This window comes from Pongo abelii, chromosome 23, assembly GCF_028885655.2.
Source record: "Pongo abelii isolate AG06213 chromosome 23, NHGRI_mPonAbe1-v2.0_pri, whole genome shotgun sequence".
NCBI lineage: Eukaryota > Metazoa > Chordata > Mammalia > Primates > Hominidae > Pongo > Pongo abelii.
Window position 1 is genome coordinate 30,978,788 of NC_085929.1, and position 10,797 is coordinate 30,989,584.

The 10,797-nt window shown below is 52.2% G+C and overlaps 1 long non-coding RNA gene and 1 pseudogene across 1 annotated transcript; one reads left to right on the top strand and one right to left on the bottom strand.

Annotated features, from left to right (window-relative positions):
- Positions 1–3,956: 3,956 nt before the first annotated feature.
- Positions 3,957–8,122, bottom strand: LOC129052586 (uncharacterized). The gene is made up of 3 exons (XR_008517653.2): positions 7,837–8,122; positions 6,861–7,178; positions 3,957–6,161 (listed from the first exon to the last, which is right to left on the bottom strand). It is a non-coding gene; the product is annotated as an uncharacterized LOC129052586 (long non-coding RNA).
- On the top strand, positions 7,096–10,795 carry LOC134761162 (breakpoint cluster region protein-like; annotated as a pseudogene).
- The last annotated feature ends 2 nt before the right edge of the window (positions 10,796–10,797 follow it).

The following is a 10,797-nucleotide window of genomic DNA, read 5'->3' on the forward strand; positions in this document are numbered from 1 at the left end:
TAAGTATGTACTTGTGCTGTGAAGCTGGTTTTGAAAGGGCAGCCAAGATGGACCAGGCCAGGTGGAGAATCACTCACGGTTCTCTAGGGCACTGGAGAAAGTGACTGATCACTGCTACGGCACATTCATGAAGCCGTCAACATGTCATTACTGCCCTGTGACCGCACATGTTGCAGCAGAGCCACTGAAATGAGATCCTGGGAGACAGACTCCACAGCACCTTTCCTGTGGCCTGGTTTCATTCTCTCTCACTGTGTCATCTACATAAGCAGGTGGCTGCTGCTGAGGGTGAGCAACGGAGCCATAGCGGGGAACTCCTGATCGAATTTCCCTATTGGTGTGGACAGCTGACTCATTCTCCCTGTCTGGGGCCTTTGTTCAGAAGGTCACTCTGTCTCGCACTGAAGGAATTAGTGTGGATTATTATTATGTTGATGCTTACATCAGTGTCCATCAATGAGAAAACACAAAATCATGCTGAGAAATAAAATGTGACCGTCACGGGACTGAGACCCATCTTAGCCTTCAAGTTCTGTCCATGTGGCCTCTCTCAGGCTCCCCGGGCTGCTGCTTGACTATTACTCTCTCTCATGGTGCAGCAGCATGCTTCTCCCATGTGGATGTAGATCACACCTCTTTCCTTCCTGCCCAGTTCACTGCTCCCCACCATTGCCGTCTCATAGACACTTTTGCCATTGCCCTTGAGGAACTTGGGGGCTTCTCAGATCCACGGACTTCTCCACTAAGTCTCCAAGTTAAGCCAATGCTAATAGAAGCTTTCAGACTTGTTATCTCTGCACAGGACATGCAGATAGTACTGGCTTAGCAGGGACACTCTCTCCAGGGTAAGTGGTGGTGAGAGGAGATTTTGGTTTGTGCTGGAAAGACAATGGTGACTTACAGAGCTATGGGGAGCTGGGAGCCTGCAGTCCTTCCTTTTCGCTTCAATTCAGACATCTGCTCCCCTCCAATTCCCCAATTCTACTTGTCTAAGTACCTCCAACGTTTACACATAACCAGCCCTTCAGTCCCATCTCAAGCTGTTGAAGCCAGGCTTTGTCCAGGGAGGGCAGGATGGTCCCTCCTGTTCCTCAGAGTGGAACACCCACAAGATGAACTGGGATCTTTCCCTATTGATGAGTGCTTCTCCTTCAACACCTCCCTATTGCTGGATCATTATCCCATAATGAACTGGCATCTCTCCCTATTGCTCGATCGTCATGACGAAGGTGGATGAAGGAGGGTTGAGGCCAGGAGCACCTGGCCTTATGGTAGAACGTTGGCAGAAGAGAGGAAAGCCAGGATTCTAGACCAGTTCAACTAAGAACTCTTGGCTGGCTGTCACTGTTCCTTCCTTCCTTCCTTCTTTCCTTCCTTCCTTCCTTCCTTCCTTCCTTCCTTCCTTCCTTCCTTCCTTCTTCCTTCCTTCCTTCCTTCTTTTCTTTCTTTTTCTCTTTCTTTCTTTCTTTCTTTCTCTCTCTCTTTCTTTTTCTTACTTTTTTTTTTCTTCTTAGTGTGGAGCCAATGAGAAGCAGATGACAAGAGGGGATTACATACAGAAGTTATTTTGGGGGAGACAAAGTATACTGGTGAAAGACACATGGGAAAGGAACTGGCATAGGAAGGGTGCTTCACAGCTCTGACCCCTGTGCAAGCAGAGGGTGGGGGAAGGGTGGGTATGAAGAGCCCCAGACCACAGGCAGGTCAGAAAAAGCCTCAGCAGACTGAGTAGATCTTCACATGGGGGTGCCCATTAGAGCATCCCTGCTTCCTGTGGGAAGACCTGGCTGTGGCCACCCCTTGGCTCCTCATTGCCTGGATCCAGCCTAGGGGCAGGAGGACATCAGTCACCTCTGCTCCTCCTGCAGGTTCTCCTGGAGGGGCATCTGATTGGGAAACTTCCATGACCACCATCACCAGCTGCTGTATCCTCAACTGGGACAGGGGCTGTGCCCTTCTCCCCAGTACCTGCTCTTCCACCTGGGACCCATGTGAGGTCAGAACCAAGGTGTCTTGGAGCTTTTGCCACCCATAGGCCCTGCAGCCACTGAGATGCCCCTTCAGCCCAAGCTGCATGCTGGGGAGGGAAAGATCTTTGAATAACCCTTACTCTAAATTAGAGTCAATTCTTCTAGGGGACATTAGAAAGTTTTCAATCCTGGGATGTGCTCTGGGGTCATCTCCATTCCCATTCCGTGCCCAGCTCCTCCTGCTCCAGTGACCAGGGCTTTGTCCCCAAACCTCTGTTACATCCCCAGTGTCTGAAATGTCAGGCCTTCCTTAAATAAGTGTTTAAAGAATGAATGAATGACTTTTCCAAGTCCTCTGTCTGGTGGGTGACACCTGCATTACACTTTTAGAGACTAAAACAAGCCTGTGGCCCTGATTGTCTCTAAATTGTGCTAACCTGTTTCCACACTGTTGTGTCATGACCACAATGTGACAAAAGTACAACCAGACCCACTGCAGCCCCTCAGATATGCTCTCCACCTGCCTCACCCCTGTCAGCGGTAGCTTCACAGCCTCTCTCAAAGTCACCCTCCACCTACCACACACTCTGGGCCATCTCCTCCTCTGCCACAGCCTGCGGTTCAGTTGTCCCTGTCCCTGTCTGCCACCTCTGAGACACGTACCACTCCATTCCTTCCCTAATTCCTCTGCTGTCATCTTCCTCCAGGTGCCCAGGAATGTCCCTTGCAAGGGCTCCTGTCTCAAGTTCTAGAAGTTGTCCTGGAACTTTGCCAGAGCTGAGTCTCTCATAGGAGAACTGAGAATAGACACAGCATCTCCCTAGCAGATGGAGGAGGATCACCTGAGGGCCCCGTACATCCTCCCTGCGGGAGGCCTGGGACACACACCCACCTCTACACCTGCAGCTGCCACTTCAGTGCCCACAATCTCAATGCCTTGCCCTGGAAGGGGCTGAGCATCCCCATGGCCTGTTTTCCCTTGTATGAAGATCTGTTTCACTCTCGGTGAACTCCTAGTCACACTAAGCAGCCTGAGCAAGCGCCTCCTCCTCTGAGCTGTCCCTGTGGAGAGAGCCCGTCTGCACTCAGCTCAGGCACTGTGTGCCCAGTTTGCAGCAGATCAAGCTTTCTCCTGGGGGTTTTGTAGCCTATAATATCAGTGGACCTGATATTATAATGCCCACTTCCTATGATGGAAAGGAACTGAATGAGTGTGGAATCTCTAGGACCACGCTGGCATATAATGGGCCCTTGGGGTTTAGTTTAGTAGCAAATTAAAAGGTGCCCATTCCTCAAAACCTATAGACAGCTTTCAGGAAACTGCCATGGATGAATATCTGCAAATCAAAGCAAAACTTTAGGGACAAACTACATCAGTCTTCACCCGTGAATTTTGCATCTGTGATGCAAATGACACCCCTCTAAGGTGTTACCCTTCTGCAGTGCACTACCTGTGCAACTGTCCTCAGCAAAGAGGGAGTAATCTGCAGTAACTGAGTGGTGGCTGCCCCCTTTACAGAGGCATAAGTTCTCAACTTGCCACAGTCTGCACCATTCCGCTTTGTGCTGTGCCTGGTCCATTTTACTGACTGATATTACCCAACCTCTGAAGGTGTTTAAGTTTGACCATTGACCTCTCATTTCACAGTGAACCTCAGAGAGGTGAAAGGATTCACCCAAGATCACTCAGCAAGTGTGCAGTGTCAGCAAGTTAGCAGTAAGTCAACACTAGGCCTTAAGGCTCTTGTCATTTCAGAGCAGGACTCTTACTGCCATGCAGCTACCTCTCTCACCAGATGGTCCAAGGCATTTGGTTGTCTCTGGCTTTGGTGGTTGTGGGAGGGGTGGATCAGAGATGCCCTGGGCCATGTTATGGCTCTAGGCCACACGCAAGCAAGCTGGAAACTGAATTGCCTCTGCAGCTGCAGAAGACTAATTTCTATATTGATATTTGGAAAAACTAACAGCTAGAAAACACCATTCTACTCATTTTTAAAAGTAAGATCATATTAAATGACGTTACATGCATCATTTATATATTGCTCACAGCACCAGCATCCTCAAATATGGTTTTAATTTTGGTAGATATCTTGCTAGGGGGAGCACATTTCTAAGTTATCCAGATATAGGGCCCTCTTTCCTTCTCTTTCTGTCCACATGCAACCAGATATTTTGTGGAGTTAAAGTTGACATTTATTTAAATGCTACTTGGTGTCTGTTTTTTTCACCTTTAATTTAGGGTTTTCTATCTGGGATGTAAAAGAATCACTTGGAGGGATTTTTCAAAATACCAATGGCCAGGCCACTAGCCAGTCAATCAGAAGCAAAATCTCCTTGGGTGGGACCTAGAAGTCTTTACAGTTTTCCAGCATTTTAATGAACATCCCTGATTAAGAACCACTGGGTCTTAAGAGTGTGGTATATGTATTTTTCAAGTTCCTAGAGGCTCTCCAAAACAGAAAAAAAAAAGAAATCTGCTTTATTCTCTGCTTGGTGTTGATGGATCAGTCTCTTTAGCTGTTAGTCTGATCCTGGAAATTTATGGTCATAATTTGATGAGCAACGTTGGGAATGGCTTCTTCTTTTTCTTTTTTCGTTTTGAGACAGAGTCTCACTCTGTCGACCAGGCTGCAGTGTAGTGGCGCGATCTCCGCTCACTGCAACCTCCACCCCAATACTTTCATTTTTAAATATTATTTATGGAATCCAGGTTTGCATAAGATGGACTGGGTCAATGGCCATGCCCTTTATAAATCAATATTCTTAAGTTCTGCAAATTCAGTTTCCTAAAGAGCCAAATCACATCCTACTCATCAGCAAGGCAGGTAGACATCATCTTCACAATCACTTCTAATTTTTGACCATTGTAAAAAAAAAAGAAATATGTAATCACTTTCTTATTGTAAAATAAACAATTTACTTTTGCAGGACCTACTGCCTCCCTGCTCCCTTTTTTTTTATTTCAAACAATCTTGAACCCTTTGTCATGGGTCAGTTGGCAAGAGAAGCCTGTTTGTGGGTTTGAGAGCAGTTCATGCAGACACAGACCACTTCCTCTGAGAATTCATTTGCTTCCCCAGGATGGAATCCGGCTGGGCCCCTGACCTTGCTGGTCACGTGGGCCGGGGCCTCCATCAGTCATACCCTGGACTCCTATCTGTGTCTAAACACCACGCCCCACCCCCAACTGCATGGCAGCCACTTGCATAGCACTCTGGGAGGGCTCTGGGCATGAGCAGCGAGGACTCCATCAGCAGCTCCTCCAAATAAGCCCTGCTAATGAGGGTGGCTTGAGAAGCGGCTTTGATGTGCTCCTAAATCCAGTTGCAAAACAGAACTAAAGTTAAGGCCTCAGCACAGCACTAACTTTGAAGTATTCTTACTCTAGTGTCCTGTGTGGTGGTATTGGAATTGTCCATTGCTAAGACTCAGAGGAGAAAAGCACTTAGCATCACAGGACTTGGAGCACTGGTGCTGAGGCAACCCTTCATTCATTCGTCAGATGTTTGTTAAGGCCTAGGCCTAGGGCAGGGGTCAGGGATTCTCCTCTCACACAGCACATAGGTGGCAGGACCAATACTGGGTCTGATCTCCCAGCTGGGGGCACAGGCTGCTAACCTCAGGCCTGGAATCTGTCAGATGCCCTTCCTGTGCTGACTTGACTTAGACAGGCCTCCTGACCTTCCCGCAAAGATCATGTGTGATTCACAGGGGTTCTGGCCGCTTGAAAGGTTCCTGAGAAAGTACATGCAATGAGGACAGAGCTTGCAGAGGGAGGACAGGCATGCAGAAGGCTCTGTGTGCAGCCCCAGACCTGGGTACCTTCGTCACCGTCCTCACCCCGCCTCCGGGTGTGCAGATAGGGAGCAGGTCTCCTGTGTTATGGCCCAAGCAGGGCTGTTGGGATACTGAGAACATTCCCTCCTCCCACAGGAGAGAGAGGTCCAAGGTGCCCTACATCACGCGCCAGTGTGTGGAGGAGATCGAGCGCCGAGGCATGGAGGAGGTGGGCATCTACCGCGTGTCCGGAGTGGCCGCAGACATCCAGGCACTGAAGGCAGCCTTCGACGTCAGTGAGTGTCGGCCTGCGCAGGACGGGATGGAGGTGTGGGCAGTGGTGTCCGCGATGAGACCTCAGAGCGCTCCATGGCCCAGGCATGTCACATCCTTCTCTTGTCTTTTCTTCATTTACTGTTTTATTATTTTTAAAAAAGAGAAAACAAGAGTTGTACAAACAGCTTCTACAGAAGGCAGTTTTTCCGCCTCCATCTCACCAACCCTCACAGGCTTTGAAGGACCCGGATGTGCCTCAAATGCCAGGGGAGGGCACTGAGACCCCAGAGGGTCCTTCCCAGCATCTTCAAAGCAACAGGATTTTGTGCCTGCAGACCCTTCTTTGCAGCACACACCACCCACCCTGACCAGGACCCCTAGAATGCCCAGCATCCCTGGGAGGGCCCTGTGGTAGTTTCAGCTCCCTCTGGGGGCCCAGAATGGACCTGGCCTGTGGTAGGGAGGTAAGTACCAATGGCCAATTGGGTCCAAAGGAAGACACCGGTTCAAACACTGAAACCAGTCAGATTCTCCCCCGGCCTTCCTGCTATGGGAAGACACTGGTGCAGGGGTGGTTGCTGTGTACAGGGCAGAGCCACCCAATCCCCACACAGGCGCTGTGTCCTGCCACACTGGCCTCCTCCTGGCCATCACATCGGGCCAAGCAGGGGAGAGGAATGGGAATGCCCACGCACCCCTATCAATTCTGCAGACACAGAACCATGCACAGCTCTTGGGAGGAGTCACGTGAGCTGCTCAAAGCCTGGGAGGGACCACACAGTGGTCAGCGTGGCAGGGACGGTGCTTTAGCCAAGGCAGGGATGGCGGGCGACTCACTCGGGATCCTCAAGGAGGCCGCAGCATTTCCCTGCTCTTTCCACATAACGAGGACGTGTCGGTGATGATGAGCGAGATGGACGTGAACGCCATTGCAGGCACGCTGAAGCTATACTTCCGTGAGCTGCCCGGGCCCCTCTTCACTGACGAGTTCTACCCCAAATTCGCAGAGGGCATCAGTGAGCACTAGAGGCCTTGGCCTCGTGGGAGACGTCTCCTCCACGTGCACTGCTGCCCTTGGAGGCTGTGAAAAGTGAGGTGTGGGAAACCGAGCTATGCCCCCTCTGGCATGGTCGGGTACCCTGCTGCTGCTGACCCCTGCGAGGTAGAGAAAAGGTGATCAGGTGGTTCACACCTCACACAGGTGCCCCTCACAGGGTCCTCACTGGTGGCCAGAGCTGTGGGTGTGATGATGATGACGAGCCTAAACTGCGCAAGGACTCGTGTCCCGGGCGCTCCATGTGACCACCTCGGGAGAGGTCTCCGGCTTGTTGTAACCCAGAGGAGTAACCCACTGCCTCCTGCAGCTCTTTCAGACCCAGTTGCAAAGAAGAGCTGCATGCTCAACCTGCTGTTGTCCCTGCCGGAGGCCAACCTGCTCACCTTCCTTTTCCTTCTAGACCACCTGGAAAGGTAGCCCAGCTCTCTTGTGGCTGCCCAGGACTCCAGGTCTCCAGGCTGTGGGGTGCCCCTCTGCTCCCACCAGACCCCCAGCACCAAGGACCTTTTCCCCCGACCCCCATCTGCAATAACTCACTGCTTCTAAGGACTAGCACCGCTGCCACCCCCACCCCTGCCTCTCCTCTTTGCCACCCTCCTCCCTCTGCACTGTGGCCTTAACAAAGAGCTCAGAGCTTTGGCCATGGCCAGCAGTGCACTTGGACCCCCCTCTTCCCTCCCAGTCACGTCAAGGTGGAGACCTCCCCACCAGCCCAGAGTTGGCCCCTTGTCCTGGGCCACTGAGATGCAGAAGTACCAAGGCTGGAGTCAGCTTGCAGCACAGCCAGGGTCGAGGTCACTCCCTCCCTGAGGACTCTAGCACAGCACAGCCCCTCTGCCTCTCTCCTGGTGGTGGTGTTGAAACAGCACCCTCTGCTTCAGTCCTCTACAGGGTGGCAGAGAAGGAGGCAGTCAATGAGGTGTCCCTGCACAACCTTGCCACTGTCTTTGGCCCCACGCTGCTCCAGCCCTCCGAGAAAGAGAGCAAGCTCCCTGCCAATCCAAGCCATCACCATGACTGACAGCAGGTCCTTGGAGGTCATGTCCCAGGTATGGGAAGAGAGTCTCTAGCCAATGCCACCCCAGCCTGACAGAGGTGGCCTCTGCCTGCCCCACCCCCAGTCCTGCCCATCTTTCCAACTTGCATTGTATGTGGTGGTGGCTGAGATTCAGAGAGAGGGACTTGCCTAGGTTTTCATGGATGGGAGTGATAGGGGGTGCACAGGCCACCTCCTGGTTCTGCTGGTGCACCTTGCTGGGGGCTTAAGATCACCCCAAGTGTTCGGGTGTGGTGGCTCATGCCTGTAATCGCAGCACTTTGGGAGGCCGAGGCAGGACAACCGAACCCAGGGGTTTGAGACCAGTCTGGGCAATGTAGCAAACCCCATCTCTAGAAAAAAATACAAAGCAAAATTAGTCAGGCATTGTGGCACACACCTGTAATCCTAGGTATCTGGGAGGCTGACACAGGAGGATTGCTTGAGCCCAGGAGTTAGAGGCTGCAGTGATCCATGATGGAGCCACTGTACTCCAGCCTGGGGGACAGAGCAAGGCCCTGGGCATCTCTAAAATAAATAACCACCCCCCACCCAACAAGTCATGCCTTGTCAGGACCCCACCCCACCCCCATCTCCCTGTAAGGGGTTCATGACACTAGCAGGGGTTTCTAGCACCTGAGGTGGACTTGGGGGCTTGGGCCCCAAAGACCTCCCCACCAGCAGCTGTGAGCCCCCCTCTGAGCCACTCTCCTCTTCCCCACTCTGCCCGGGCAGGTCCAGGTGCTTCCTGTGGCTGGAGGCCATCCCTGCCCTGGACAGCAAGAGACAGAGTATCCTGTTCTCCACCAATGTCTAAAGGTCCCAGTCCATCTCCTGGAGGCGGACAGGCAGCCTGGAAACCTCTGGCTAATCGGGCCATCTGTAGAGTGGGAATCAAGATTTTCTGAGGCATCCTTGGCCACTCCCAAGTGTCAGGCCATCTGCCAAGAGACAGCGGCCCAAAGCAGAAGGACAGGTGGCCTGGGCAGATCCCGCCCAGGTCTGAAAGCCCCAGGCTGGCCTCAGACTGTGGGTTTTTATGTGGCCACCTGAGGGCGCCCCAAGCCAGTTCATCTCGGAGTCCAGGCCTGGCCCTGGGAGACAGGGTGAAAGGAGTGGTTTTTATGAACTGAATTTATAGAGTCTAAAAGATTTCTACTGAATGGCTTGTCAAGAAGCGCCCTCTCTGGGGAGAAGGGAACGTGACCTGATTCCCTCACTGTTGTATCTTGAATAAACGCTGCTGCTTCATCCTGTGGGGGCCATGGCCTGTGTGGGTGGGGCCTCTTCCCTTTCCCTGACTTAGAAACCACACTCCACTTAGAACAGGGTTTGAGAGGCTTAGTCAGCACTGGGTAGCATTTTGACTCCATTCTTGGCTTTCTTCTTTTTCTTTCCAGAAGGATTTTTGTGCAGAAATGGGTCTTTTGTTGCCGTGTTTGTCCTCCTTGGAAGGCAGCTCAGAAGGCCTGTGAAATGTCGGGGGACAGGACCCCCAGGGAGGGAATCCCAGGCTACACACTTTAGGGTTCCTTCTCTAGGGAGAGCGACCTCGTCCCCCGATCCTGACCGCCCTTCCAGCCCACGCTCTCCTGTTTGGCTTCCACAGGCCTGGACTTCTCTGGCTTCTCTGCCCACACACTCCCTGCCCCAAGTGTCCCTGCCCCTGCCGCAGCACAGGTGACTTCATTTCTGTCCTCTCAGCTCAGTGGACTTGCTCAGCTTTTGTGTAAGTCTCCACTTGGTGGTAGCAGCTTGCTGATGACTTGTTTTAAAACTTTCATCCTAAATAACCTTTTGATACTTGAATATTTTTAAGTTTTATACATACTTTCTAATTTTTTTCCCAACAGATCCAGATACCTAATAAGATGCTGGAATGTAATCCCTGGACAATCCGTGTCCTGGCAGCATTTGGTCTTCCTCTAAGCACCTGGCTCCGCTGTTCTCAGGAGTGGGTTCCGAGGTCTCTGGAGAACAGGATACGTGGAGGGTTAGGAAGGCGCCAGGCCTAGAGACGGGAGACTCCCTCCCAGAGCAGGTGGAGGCACAGGACCATTTGCTACCCCATCTGCTGGCACCTGCGGGGGAGCCCAGGCATTCTTTGTAAACCATCCTGACCACCTGGCTCAAAGAAAACAGAAGCGTGGAGGCCGCCAAGTATTTTCAAGAAATAACCCCATGAACATTGCATCACTTTTTTAGAAAGAGGGGCTTGGGGCAGGCAGAGGAGAGAAGGGAGAGCAAACTGAGAGCCAAGTTTCCAGACGGTCCTGCAGGAGGAGATGATGCAGCTGCCCAGAGGGAAGCAGGATCACATTTATGGAAGTGTGTGGGGTCCCTGGATGACACCAGCACCCAGTGCGGCTCTGTCTGGCAACCGCTCCCAAGGTGGGAAGAGTGGGTTTCCCCTGTGTGTCAGTGGGCAGCTCCTGCTGAGCCCTCAGCTCACTGGGGAGCGTGACAGCGGGGCCATGCGCCTGACACTCCTCTCTGCTTGTGGACCTGGTGAGGCGGGGAGCAGAAAACAGAGCCACTTGAAGGCTTTCTGTCTGCGTCTGTGTGTGGTGTGGATTTAGTTGTGCTTTTTTCTTGCTGGGAGAGCAGAGCCACCATTTACAAGCAGTGTCACCCTCATGGGTGGCGAGGACAGAACAGGAGCCTCTGCTCTCTGTACCTAT